The following is a 14,666-nucleotide window of genomic DNA, read 5'->3' on the forward strand; positions in this document are numbered from 1 at the left end:
CTCCCTACCAGCCTCCTACTTTCAGATGCAGAACACTCTGAGTCCTGAGGTAGAGGTGGGTAAGGGACAGGGTTATCTGGGTAAAGAGGTTCCATACCCCAGGGTAACAACTAGGGAAGAAACTCCCTTCATGCTCAGGTTAAAATCTTTGTGAGGCAGGTCTTGGCCCTTGTCAGGGTGCTCAGGTTGGCTTAGAAAGTTGGTGTAAAGGAAGTGAGAAAGAAATGCCACACACTGACATCCCCAGGAGCCTTGATAATGTCAGGACAAATGACAGTATAGTGGTATTTCAAAAATATCACTATCCTGAAGGGTTTGCATGATACTGCAATAGCTAATAACATGAGTGCAGTACAAGGCACCAATTCAAGATTGCTGAGGAGTTTGCCAAGTGTCTGCAGCTTCATGTAATGACTTTGTCCCTTTGCAAACAGGCCTTTAGCTTTGAGGAGTTTTCCAGAAACTCATCTAGCCTTTCTTTTTCTCAAGCACAATTGCCAGTTGTTACACTGCTAGTTAGAAATAATAGCAAGTGAGTTAAAAAATTACATTCCGTATCAGGTAGTTATTTTGTTTTAACAGAGTTATTCCAATGTGCTCAAGGATGGACTCTCTGCTGCTTTCCTTTTTGTACACTTATTTACAATTTTAGGCAGTGAGGTGAACATTTCTGAAATGTGATTGCTCTGCGTGCTACTTGTGACCATCTTTGTTCAGGGACAGAGGAGCTACAAAGGCAGTTCATGAGGTCCTGAAATCTGCTGTCCCTGTCTTGGGAGGTAGGATGTCAATCTGCAGTGTGAAACTCCTTCCCAACCTCCAGGGAATTCCAAGTCCATATACAAAGGCCAGCCAGGAATCCTAATCTGGAAGTCTGTAATTTGGGAATGAGCATTTTCCACCTCAGTTGTTCTTAAATTAGATATCACAGTGGTAAAAACATCAAAGCCAAGATCACATAGAAGGGAATAGCAGTCTCAAAGAGGTATAAAGGAGTAAAACGATGAAAAAGAAAAAAAGGAGTATTAGATTAACTACCAGGAAAGAAATAATTACAGTGAATGTCTGTTCTCCTGATGGAAACCAGAAGAGCTGATGAATTTGAGTTAACTCAAAACTGAATTGGACAAAAACCTGTAAGATATGCTACATAGACTTTTCTTATTTGGGTACGACATGATCTAATAGACTTTGGCCATTTCCTTTTTGATCTAATTTTGTGGATGCTATGATCACTTTTAAAAAAGGTTATTTTCTTGCCTGTCTCACTTCAAACATTCTTCCTGAAAGTTTTTGGCACTTTATACCGCAAAGGGAGGCACTTGCAGAAATCCAACATGGTGGTATTTTGAAGACTCCAAAGAGATTTTTCATGGCTGTATCTTCCCATCACTCCATTGTAAAATTCCTGCAGTACTCAATGGGAGTTTTGCATTAAAACTGTATGGTATTTATATCTAGCTGCTCTTTAGAGACCCAGCCATATCCATGCTCTATTCCCAGAGTAGCCTTCTTCTAGTTCTTTAAAGCTACACTTTGGCTTTACAGGAAATAATAATCATGCCTACCATACTGTAACTAAAATATTCAGACACATGAATCTTTTTCTTGACTTCCTATAAAAATGTCATTTGTAGCTTTATTTTGTTTGTTCTGGTTTGACTATAATATAAACAAGAGTTTATTAAAGCATTAGCTCTAAGTTGCAGTTCTTCCTTGAGACTGCAAGGTCTTACAAAAAATATTATTGAAACTGTAGGGCAAAAATATGTCTTACCAGAAAAATGAATAATGAGTCTGTTTTCATATGGATTTTTTAAAAAGTACAGCTTGTAGTTGAACTAAATGTACTATTTCTTCTACTGTAGCCAGGAAGCCCTCATTGACTTTTGACAGAGCTGCCAAAAAAATAATGTTTCAGCTGTGTAAAAGATATCAAAAGCTTGTTTGACAATTGTAATCTCTTCCAGGAATTTCCTTTCTAATTTTCCCTCCCTATAAAAATTGATAACAAGATGCTTATGTAGTAGAAATGGAAAGTTAGAGGTATGTTACAAAGCCATGTGCATTCCTTCCAGCCTCATGAAATGAGGCATTTCCACGACTCTAGAAAATGCAGGCGCTCCACTGAGTAACTAACATTTGCTTCAAGGATTAACTGCTGGCCAAGATAGTGCAGATATAAAAGTTTTCTAAGCCATTTTTGAGCTTTTACATGACATGGTAGCCAGCTGTTGGAGATGGCTGGGTAGGAGCTCAAGGTGGTGACCAAGGAAAAACAAAACCAAAGGAAGCAGAGAAATGCTTTGCATGTGCCAGCATCAGTTGACACAGCAGGACTGAAGGCAAGGGAAAGCAGTGCCAGCCCAGCTGGCTTCTCTTGAGTTTCTTTCCTCCCTTCTTCACACAACAAGATGTGACAAACTAAAATGAGATGTAGCTTGAACTTTTGTTCTGAAGCGTGTCAAAAGGCACTGAAACATGGACTCAAAGGTCAGAACTTTCCTTTTCCTTTAACAAATTCACAGGGTGGCTGTTAATATTACTCTGTCTTTTAAGGCTAATCTTTAGTAGTATTCACTGATATGTAATAGGAAATCTATAGTATTACTATGGCTGTGGTGAGGAGCGGTTTGTTCTTCTCTAATGATAGAAAGGAGATTCTGTGTTAGGAAGAGTGAGGTCATTAAAGAGGTTGCCAATAAAAAAGCCACTGTGTTTGCAGAGGGTGCCCTCGCTTTCAGCAAATGCCAATTAGAGAAATGTCACTTTATGTGTACGATGGGTTCTTACTGCACAAATGGTTGTACAATTACTCACTGGGTCAGAAGGGCAAGTTACCTTCACCTCCCAGCCATTATTTTAAAGTAAACACAACTATCTGGCACACAAATATCAGCCATTGTGGAAGAACAGTAAAGTACTGAGTGTTTGAAAATGTAGGCTAAAGAGAAAAAGAGTCAATGTAACAAACCTGGGTGTTGTGGGAGGTGATTTTTATCATAGTGGCATGAGATGGATTAGAAATACCATCTTTATGTAATGGTGAAGGAAATGCTTCCTTCCACCACTTAAATAAAGTTAAGATAGTGTTATGTTGTTCTGATGCTTGGAAATGGAAAGAGAATACATATTTATTTCAGTTACCTTCTTTGACACTGAAATGTTTGTAGTCTATGTGCCTTTGTAAATGAATGTATGTACTTTTTTTGTGCTACCAATGGTCTGGTATCACCAACATCACTTGTGTGGCACTGTCTGACATGGGTAAATGGAATAAAGGCCAGTTCTGCAAGTAACCTGGTGCAGGTGTGGCCTTGAGCATTTATGTAATGCACCTGTTTGTAGGTGTTCTACTTGGACTTTCATTTTTTGCATGTTTTACCTGAAGTTTCAATAGATTCAAGTCTAAAGAGGCAGAAGGCTCTGTGGATGCTGTGGCCATCTCCGGTGTGTACAGGATAGTTGTGCTAAGTGTGGATTCCTGAGTTTTGCTCTAAGACTATCAGGACTGTCTTCCCTTCCAACATGGCTGCAACGAGTGAGTGTGCTGGCTTCTCTCTGGATCATAAGAACAGACACACTTCACACACACTTCAGAAGGGATTGTGTTATCGTCACTGGCTTGAACCTTTGTGCCCACTTGACCTCAAACCTCTAGGAAGCTTAGCGGGCAAACACAGTGCAGATCTTTGTGGCAACACCCTCCATGGTGTGTGGGCTGCTGGTTAGGTTGTCCTGCTTCCATATATGCTGAGATATTTTCATTGACGTGCTCTTTTCACAGGTTTGAAATTGCTGCAGCTTTAAAATACCAGCTTTCCCTAAAGGGGAAGCACTGCGCTCGCTCAAGGACCTGCTTGAATAGGACAGAGTGGCAGAAGTTAAATGGAGAGCATTAGTTTGAAAAATTTTATGAGGTCACCGTCCTTTTAAATTGGTTTACACAGATGGCTGTCTGGTTTGTTGCTTTGTCCTTGCTTAATAGTAACTGTTTATGGAAAAAAGAATTGCTTTGCAGAAGGAGGTCCAAAAGCTCATGCTGTTGTTTCCCTCACTGGAGATCTTCATGTTATTATGGGCATACAAAGATTTGGCCTGAAATAGAGATTAATTATGAAGTGTGCAGTGAATAATTAACTGTTTGACTAGTTCCTAAGCTTTGTAGTCACTAGGTTAGAAATTATTTTCCAAACTATGGGAGATAAGAGAAGGTTATTCCTGGTTTCACAATGTCTGTATTGTTAGGGCTTTGTGCTGTGTGTACTCTCACATCAGCTGATACCTACGCAAGTCAGGTCCAGCGTCTCATCCAAACCACTTCCTGGGGTTTTCTCGGGTAATGGCAGTGATTCAGAAGACACCACAGTGCCTCAGAAAGCTGTTTCTTACATGTCGCACCCAGACTATGTGACCAGGAAGAAATGAGGTTCTTAGGAAAGAGTTTTGATCTTAAAAATACCCACATTTTTTTCTTTGTTCTCCATTCAGATTTAGATGTGTGTTGCTTGGCTTGTGTCCTGCTGACCTGTTTGTAGACTTGTGGTATGTATTGTGGAAGATGTAGGCATATGTCTGTGCACGTATGCACGAGGCAAGAGCCTGAAGCCTGAGACTAGCTTCCAGGCAGAGATGCTGGTTTTGCATCCACTATTGCTGACACCTGGAAAAAAAGACCACCAAGAAATAGATAGGATTAAAATCCTTTAAAGAAAAGAAAATCTAAGTAATGGTACTCTGCACTTTTGCAGGACTGTCTACTTCTTCTACTTAAGAAGCTGAGAGTGAGTTAGAAACATTGATGAAGCCTCTATTCTGTGAGGTGGGTATGTGCTTTTATTACTACTTTGAAAAAGCATAGCAAATTGAAGCCATTTGCCCAAGTCCAGGCATAGAGCTATTTAAGAGCTGTGAATAGAGTTCAGAGGTTTTCTGCCATGGCACGTGTCCTGATCAATACTTACAAACAAGGTCTTTTGCCCTTCTCTGGGAGGAAGTGATGAGTCTTTGCACTCTGCATTCGAAGTAGCTCTTTTAATTTTCGAATTCTGACTAATGGAATAAGTTACTCTCCCAGATACTTTTGCTCTACTGTCCTCCTGCTCATGTTGTGCGGTGGCCTTAGATCACAGTCTGGGGAGGTAACAGTCTGTGGTGGGGGAGTCAGCGGAAATCAAATGTGTCCACTGGATCCAGGCCAAACATTAACCGGGGTTCAGACATGTTCAGTGTGTTTCATTACTTTTTATTTTAGCATTTTGTCACAGTCAGGTGCACCAGCAGTCTTGTACTAAATCTCCTTCCATGTTGAGACTTGCAGCTCAGGTTCGCAGACCCATGAGGGCTGGATAATTTGAATAACTCTGAGAAGTGAAACTGAACATTTGTAGGTGCAGCAACTACAGGAATCAAACCTAGTGAATCCTTGTCATTTTGATAGCTTTTATCATTACAAGATTCTGCATGCAAAACCATCAGCTCTGCTTGCCCTCTGCATGATCAACTTGGACGAGGTCCGCCCACCCCTGCTCACGTGGCCCCACCCTTGGGGGACTTCTTTTGGGCAGTGTCCTTGAGAAACTCCTTGGGTTCTTGGTTATTTGCACTGGTTTCCCTTTCGGCTTTGGGAGATCAACCCAGTGAGTGGGATTCTGCTTCCTTCTTCACACTATTGTGATCCTGGACTTGCTGTGGCAAGGATTAAGTCAGGATTGGAATTTGTCTCTTTAAGGATTTGGGTTTTTTCTTTAAATTAGTGTTTGCCTTTAAAAGCCTTTTTTTGAATAAATTACTCTGACAGTAAGTACTAGAATAGATATTGATAAAATATGAATTTATGCATACCAGCATTTATCTCTTTTTGTGTCTATTCACAAATACATACTGAAAATTGACTCTAGCTCCATATGGCTCCCCATCTCTTTCCTCCCCCAGCTGTCAGCTCCTCCTTACCTGGATGAATAAAAAGGAGCAGAGTGCTGGGCCGTGAGCTGAAGGTGGGTGTAGCAGAAAAGTTACATTAAAAATGTTTTTCTCTAGGACATCTTAGTTCAGATGGAAAACACATTGAAAATATGGCACAGTTTAATGCCAGTCTTAGCTTCACGCTCTGAGAAAGGAATGGAAATATTCAGAGGGTGAGTGACCTAGGTGCAGATTTGCTTTCTGGGTGTTGGAGGCTCTGCAAAAGCTTTTATTGCTTTGAAGCTTTTCAGTACACATTATGGCTGTTGATTAAAATAACTTATTCTTTAATCTGAAATTTATACTTGATTGAATTAGAGATTACAGACATGCTTGTTCTGTTCTATAGGACTATAAGAAAGTTGATACACCTCTGTGCTGAGACCTTCCATTTTCTGAACATAAGCACTGTTAATTTTGTTCAGTTTTGACGCATTTAAGTTCAAAATAGATGGTGAGATTTGTAAGACATAACTTGATAGAAATTATGCAAACCCATTGCTCTAGCATAAAATGCTGCAAAGTCTTTGGGTGGGAAACCGCCCGTTTCTTCTGCCTTAACACGCCTGAAGGCGGAAGGTGCAGGTTTCCCACGTGGTGGTGGGATGGCACAGTTTGCTGCCTCGCTGCCCACACCGTGCTGCCGGAAAACCTGCACCAGTCGCTTCAGCACTTCGGTGTGAATGAACTCCTCCAGGTCTTCAAAACCAGAAAGTTATAAGCCAGCATTAGGTGTTGTTGCCATTGATTGATGATTCAGCATTACCTCGGCTTCTGGGGCCATGTGGGTGGGCAGCTAAGTGGTCATCTTCTGTTGCTGATGCTCCAGTCAGCTGGAAAGGGAGCTGAAATGGTCACAGCTGATCTGGAGGTTTCTTTGGAGATTCCTTTCTTTTGCTGCCTTTAGAAACCAAACATGAGGCCACAGCTTTTTGTCATGTTACAGCGTTAAGTTATATTGTCAAGTTCAGAGCAGTGAGATCAAGTTTTAAAGATACTAGGGGGATAAATAGAGAGAGGAGCTGCTAAGGAGGAACAGAAGACAAAACTGGTTGGAAGAACGCTACAGTGGCTGAAGGTTCTGAAATACTTTATCTCTGCTCTAAAATGGAGCAAACAGTAAGAGATCTTATTTCAGAACATTTTAAGAGTTGCTTCTGTTTTATTTTGCATAAAGATATTTTGATGGGGTGAAGATATTCCAACTCATCTAATATGTCTTGTTAAATATAATTCACTGGGTAGCACAACAATACTGTTACATTGTTAGTATTGAAGTATCTTATTATATCACAAGGCCTATTACTTTTATTAATCTTCATTTAAACCAGAGACAAAATTGCTATTTTCATGGAACTTTTAACTCCTGTCATCAGTATGTTTTTTATTTCAGGAAACACTTTCAGTATGAAAAGTTTGGATGAGTTACACAGTTTTACAATTTTTTTCAATTCTTTTTATGCAGTTTGATTTTTTAAAATGAGTGAAACCTGCTTTCTTTTATTGTCCATAAGCCCCTAGAATTACATATTTATGAATGCATGGGATTTAAGCACAGATAGGGCTGACTTTTCATTTCTGTGAGAATGTTTACAATTGAACTGTCTCAAGAATAAAAATGCAGCTTTTTTACACATATGTTTTGCAAATACAAAACTTGCACACGCTCTGAGCCACGAACCAAAAGCTTCAGATTTAGCCAGCAGAGGAAGGAATTTGTCTGCCCTACAGCAAAAGGAAGTATTTGCTGTGTTATTGTAGTACATGGCCTTTTGCCATCTTTGATAAAGTATTTAAGGGCTGTGCACCCAAAGTCTGCTGCCCTCGTGACCCACCATCCATCACCGGCTGCGGATGAGGTGGATGAGACGCAGCTCCACAGCGGAGCTGTTGCCTCAGCCCCGTGCAGCTCCTCCGACAATGGAAGCTGCAGACAAAGCAGCTCCCTGGGATTCACCATGCCACTCAGCCTCCCAACGCTTTCTCTTTTACTTATACCTTTTCTGGCCCCTCTCTGTGCCAGCTGAGGTGGACAGACACACAAGGAAGCTGTAGGATTTATCTGCTTCCCCCTCAGCTTCACTAGGCATGAGTGAGACAAACGTCTGGGTTGTTTTTTTTCTGTATTATGAAGGAAAACCAAAGACAGTTATCATAGCACTGTGCCTTGGCAATATATTTAAATTTATTTCCCTTTTGACTATTCAACACTGTTGATAGATGATGCTTAAAACACTGAATTGACCATAATTTTTCCAGCGCACTGTAAATTGCCCAGTCTTTTTTTCCCCCCTCTCTCAAAGCAGTTCTGGTTACAGAGATGCCAGCATCCCCATGAAGTATGCCAAGAATGTACAGTTATGCTTTATACTGCTAAATTAACAGACAGGAATAATCTCACCAAACCAGATTCAGCTCCCAGATGGGAAGTGTCTCCTCTAGCCCAAATTTTAATGATGTTTTTATGTGAGAAAGTTTCACCAATATAGCATACAGTGTGACTTAAAAGAAATTCTGTTGTCTCTCTATGTTGATGACAGGTAATTTATAGAAAATAGTGGTGATTTCTTTGTTTTCAGTGACCAACCAGGGCTTGGCAATGTCTGGTTATTTATGTAAATTATCTCTTCTCTTAGTGTCTTAAAGTATTTAAAAAGTAAAAAGATCATTTTTAGTTCATAATTTCTACTTTACTGAGCATTAGTTTGAAGTGAAAAACAGGGTCTGATTCTTATTTGATTTGTTATATACTTATATGTTAGCTTTCTAAAAGCAGTTATAATTTGCATTCTTGTAAGTGAGAGAAGAATAAGTTCTAGATGGTGTAATAACAATAGAAGAGGTAACTTCAGTTGTCATATGTGGTGCTGATGGTGTGACATATTCTCAGACACAGTTCTGTCTCCTGACCTGGAAGGCACTGGTCATGACATGATGAAATCTCTGGTCTTTGACAATTTGCCTTTGCCAGCTGGGATACTAAGGGAGATTTTGTCCCCCTGCGAATTTTAGCAATGACTGTGTTATGATGAAATGATGCAGAAGTTTTACAATTTATTTACAAGAAGATAAAGGGTCTTTCATTTTCACAAACATCTTAATTAAGAGATGCTGAAGTCCGTAGCCTGACTTCTGCCTGGAACCATTTTAGATTCCTGCTGTGAAACCTAGTGAGATACCCAAGTACTAAAAGAAAAAGTTAAAAGGAGCATATAGGTGTGTTTAGATAGAATTACACAGTTCTCTGTGGTTTTACCAGACACTATAAATACTGTATCTCGCAGTCATTGCAGGTGCTCAGACACTGGAGAGGTGCCTTAGATGGGATCACTTTGTGTTGTTCTCCAGTTCACAGTATTTCTAGTTTCCACTGCACTGCACATCTCTATTCCTGTTTATAAATCTTTTAAGTGTGCACATTAAAAAAGTAATTAAATTGTCATTATAATTTATAGTACGCCTGAAGTCAATCACCTAATTAAACGGAAAGAGAAGAGACGTAGTAGGTTCATAAGCATTTATTAAGTACTACAGTATTAATTATGTAGGACTTTTGAACCAAGCAAAAGAAGAAAGAATGGAAACATTGATCTAAAAAGGCCTTCCATTGCTGCCCTTCTCAATTTAATAATTTGAGACAGTCCCCTGCCCCTAGTTGGCAGGACTACACTAATGCTTTCTTTTTGTTAATTTTTAATGAAATTATGATGGATTTTTTTAATGACAATCACTTGCAGCATTTTCCTGTAATATTTTTGAAAGAATAATATGTCCCTGCACATGGGCCTATAAATATATGAGTAGAACTAGAAGATATATTTAGAGTTATGGTTTGGGGTGGATCGTGCAGGAACAGACTCCACTGATCATCACTCCTCAGCATCTCAAGCAGGGAGTGAAGCTTCTGCTGGTCCCAGAAAAAGGGTTCAGGGGCCAACAAAGGCAGGGGCTGAGCCCAAAAGAAGTGGAACTCAAAGAGTGGCTGGAACAGGTAGGGACACTGTGGTCATGAGTAGGGTTGCTCCTTCTTGGCAACCGTTCTCCAACCTCGAACTTTAAACCTGTGTTTCTTGGCTGAAAGTGGAGGGCATGAAATGCTGGCTTGCCCTGCAGGGACCAGGGTTGAGGTTCTGCAAGGCAGCTGGTTGTAGGTTGCAGCCCAAGAAATGGAATTCTTTTTATTAGTGAGCTTGTGGAAAAAGGGCTGTGTTACCGGGTCTGCTTTGTATTTTGCCACATCAGATGAATGGCCTCAGTACACAGAGGTGACGAAAATGGAGCAGAAGCCTTAAATTTACAACTTCTTTTTTCCTAGTTTGTTAGAAAAGAAAAAAATGCTGATAACACATTGAAATAGACTTAGCTGTGATCTGTGTTTTTCCTGGGAGATTAATTTCAGCCTTGGTGGTCCTTACATGTGAACTTTAGACATCAAAACTTCTCTGTTAGATAGCCAGGGGGTCTGATCCTGCAGCCCAGGCCTCTAGCCCTGGCTACACTGAGGTTGCCCATGGGCTTGAGGGGAGAGAGCAAGTGAGCAGGCCTTGCTTGGGAATACAAATTCAGCCACTAGGCAAACAACTACAGTAGACCAGGATGAAGATCACTAAGGGTTTTGAACAGAATTAAGTGTACACGTTGCAACTCAATCAGATGTGCAGATGTCAGTTTTCCTTGGAACGTATTAAATAGGAACTCACTGGCAATACATAATTACAACATAAGGGCAACATCTAAAAGTTGGGTCTGACTTATCTGAAAACTGGAGAACCAGTTCAATAGCTCTTTTTCTGGAAGAAATTGAGGTTGTGTGATTGGAATATAAATGCCTGCTGAAGGTTGGTTTTTTTCACAGTCTTTAAGAGGTAGCACTGAATGGACAGCAAAAATATAAAAAAAAGAAGAAAAGGTAGATTGAACAATCAAGAAAATTTACCATGTATTTGTTTTCATTTATACAGAAAACATTTAATCTATTTGGCCATGAGCACTGCACTGTGCTGTACCATCTTCTTTCATTCAAGGATGCAGAGGATTGTATGCTAAGGCCTGATCCAACACTCAGCTGGCAGCATCCCTGTCTCCCTCTCCCATGCACCCGCTGAGCCACGGCTTGCATGCCTTGCTGGAGGGAAACCTGTCATTACCACTTTTAATCCAATGAAATCAATAAGAGTTCTGCTAATGTTTCAGAAGGATATAATTGGGATTCCCATTACAAAAAAGACAGTGTTTTGCCTTATATGGAGCGAATCAAAGAACTGTAAGCTCTTCATCCCAGAACTCATAATAACCCTATAATGAGCACAGTCATTATGCTTCAGGTTAGTACTGAGCAGCATTATATAAGCCATGTAACATGACAGTTGGCTGGGGAAAAAAATAAGATAGAGATATGAGTATAGAAAAAAGTCTGTGGCCTAGCCAGGGTCTCAGATGACATAATACAGTTGGGTTATATAATTAATTTTATGGTCAATAAGCCAGTCTTCTGAGCTGCATACTGGAAAACGTAATGCTTGTCTGTTTGTGTCAGACTTTACAGCTATCTCTTTAATCTCCAGATGGCTCATGCCATGCTATTGTTAAGTGTTGACTTCTCCCACTGGCAATAGGCAGAGGCAGTCCCAGCAGCAGTGTCCTCTCTTTGTTGAAATAGTAAAAAACTAGAAAACCCAAATCTTCCCCATATTTATTGTGAAAACAAGTTGGATGTGTATTATAGTGCAGCTATTTGAAGCAACTGTGGAGTGAGCTGTTTGGATTCTGCCTGACTATTTTTTTTGTCAAAACAGAGGAAAAAAAGTCTTCTCTTCATGTGTGAGAGCCCCTTCATTACCACTTTCTTTAGGCATATATTTTCATTGGAAGAACTGACAGGCAAATAATTGATTTAAAGTCCTAGATTCTACTTCAGTGCATATTAATTACGATACAATGACACACCAAATGAATGTTGTGTTTTAAATCCATGCCTGTGGAAGTATTTACAAATCCTCAGGTACTGAAACTGGCGCAGATGTTCTGTTGCAGGTGGAGAACTTGACTACCCAAGTCTGTCTTTATCAGTTGCTCAGAAATCACTAAGAGAAGTCTGTATTAAGCACTGGCAGAGTTAGGATGGATGAGTGTTCACTCATTAATGTGAGTATTGATCTTGTGTATGTGACTTTCTCAAGGTATTTCTTGGGAGAACAGCATTAACTTTAAAAGAACAAAACCCCTATAAAGGAGGGAGGTGTATGATGACATATTTGTGACTTCAAGCCTCATAAAATAAAATTCCTAACCAGACTTGGTGTGAACTCAAATCCACTTCAGCTCACAAAATCAAAAGCCAAAAGGTAACCTCAATTTACCAGACTCTTCAGGAAGATGGAAAAGCCCAAAGTCAAGGTGAAAGAGTATTTGAAACAAGAAAATGACCAAATTCCCACATTGTTGAAGAGAAAAGGGAGAAAAATACTGTGGTTAAGCTGCAGCAGGGAATATTTTGCTAGCCCATTGGATATTGGAAAGGGGTTACTGCTATGCAGTATATAGGTCAGTGGAGCAAACTGCCATGGGAGGGTGTGGAGTCAGCCATGGCTAGACTAGGTGAGTGTCCCATTCAATAGCAAGGAAAATAAAACTCTGGGTTGAATCCAAGTTCCACTGACTTTTATGATACTCAGATCAAGCTTCCTAATCATGTTGCTGTGATGATCTGCAAACCCACTGGGCACTTTATTGCTTATTGCCAAGACTAGTTGTAATGAAATTATGTGAAAAACACTGGAACGTAGGTGCTGAAACCTAGATCTGCAGTTCAAGTTCAGGATTTATTTGACCTGTCAGAATGAAAGAAAAGGAATAGCCCCAGAAAAGGTAATTCTGACTCTATTTACTTATCCTGTTTAAATCCCATTTGAAACTACTGTAGGGTTGGCATAAGCTATCCTTGGAGAAGGGGTGAGAAGTGTTTTACTGTATCCTAAGGGCATGCTAGGTAGATCAGGTATAGTGAGCCTGCCTGGAGCCTTTTCTTGGGGTCTCCTAATTCTGCTAGTCTCCTGTAAAGTAGTCCTGATAGAAAAATAGCTTGTTTTCTTAGAGTGCTTGCTCTTTTATCATTTAAGTGGTTTCTGCTGGTCACAAAGGTTCTGGAACAGTGCGATAACAGTTTGGGATATAATTGACTGAATTTTAATATATCTGCTGTAACTTCCTCAATCAGAATCAATGGCATTCATCTCTGGAAACACTGAAGTGGAAATCTGAATAACTCTTTGGAGATGTAGAATTCACTAGGGTCTTTTTTTGGTCCTTTTTTCTCTAACTTACCACTTTTCTTAGTCTTCAATTGTGTCTGAGTTTCTCAATGATTACTATTGTTTGTTGTGCCTTTTATTCCTCATGAGCAGCCTTTAACTTGGTTTCTAATGTTTTTTAGCAGTGGCATTATATTTTCCTGGCAGAAATATTTTTGCTGTCTAGCATGTTGACTGTGTTATCTGAAAGCATCTTTAGGCCTCAAGCACTTTCTTGGCTCCTTTCCTGGGGCAGTTTTTCCTCAGTTGGACTTTCTACAGTCAGTTCGGCCTCTCACCATCTTCCTGTTTTTTATTGATTTTTGAGCAGAAGCCCAAATGTAGAATCAAACCTTGAGGTTTTAAGGGGACAAGTCTTGGTAAAATTGCCACCTTGCAGTCCTTGGTCTTTTGCCTGCAGCTGTACTAAAGCTCTGCTGAACACAGCAGAGAGAGCAAAGACAGCTTAAACCCAGTTTTTCCTTTTGTCTTATTCCTGGGGCAACCAACCAGGCCTTGGAAATACTACACACTAATAGGAAATAGCCTCAGAAATCAGGTTTAGCTAATCCCTGCCAGTGTCTCTAAGTCAGTTGTGAGGCCTCTTTCTGTCATTTAGTGGTAGGTTACCCATGTGAGCTGGCCCCTGACTTTTGGGCACAGACATAAATAAATTCAGTGGAGGCTCTGCTCATCTGAATTGCCATTTGTGTTCCACAGATCAATAATTTTCTTCTTTAAAATATACTGCTTTTTAGTAACGTTTCTGTGGATAGTAAATTGGGTTAGTAACACTGTTTCAGAGACGTTATTTTAGTCCCATTTTTTTATCTTGGTCATCACAAAAGGATATCAAGGTGGTACTTTGCCCAAAACAACATTAATGAGTCCTGAAAATTCAGAATCAAATCTGTGTGTCTGTCCTAAAGTAATGAGTCTTCTCTCAAGTGCCACATAATGGATGATTGTTACTTAAGGTTTCTAAGTTCAGTAGGATTGCTGGTAAGCTTATTTCTTCAGTTAGTAGTGTAGTGATGCAGAAATTGAAACTTTCTCTTTAGACTCACGTTGTCTGATACAGGAAATGTGAGCATCCAGCCAGGGGCAAGAGGGTACAGGAGCACCTTCAGCTTCCATAGCTTGAGGAAGAAGAGGGCTTCTGTTGTAGGCCCTAGCCAGCAGCAGTTTTCCTTTGAATGAGATATGCTGGGGTTATCACATAGCTACAAGCTTTTATATTGTATGTTTTCCTACAGGATGCTGTGGAGAACTGATTGAAATTCAAATACAAAAGTGTACCAGACCCCATCTGGTATCTATACTTGCAGGACCTTTCCACTGTCTTCCAAAACCTAGCCTTTTATCTGAGATTATTCTCCAGGCTGCTGATTACATTTTTCAGAGCTGCAGTGT

The 14,666-nt window shown here is 40.1% G+C and overlaps 1 protein-coding gene across 5 annotated transcripts in view; it reads left to right on the forward strand.

Annotated features, from left to right (window-relative positions):
- HIVEP2 (HIVEP zinc finger 2) overlaps positions 1-14,666 on the forward strand; it is a 138,509-nt gene that overhangs the window by 56,433 nt on the left and 67,410 nt on the right. For 4 of the 5 annotated variants that reach the window (XM_051613594.1, XM_051613599.1, XM_051613595.1 and 1 more), the window contains one exon: positions 4,752-4,822. The exons of the other annotated variant lie outside the window; for it this stretch is intronic. The gene's annotated coding sequence lies outside the window, so the exon portion shown is untranslated. The remainder of the gene's footprint in view (positions 1-4,751; positions 4,823-14,666) is intronic. 5 annotated transcript variants of the gene reach the window in all.

This window comes from Apus apus, chromosome 3 (genome assembly GCF_020740795.1).
Source record: "Apus apus isolate bApuApu2 chromosome 3, bApuApu2.pri.cur, whole genome shotgun sequence".
NCBI lineage: Eukaryota > Metazoa > Chordata > Aves > Apodiformes > Apodidae > Apus > Apus apus.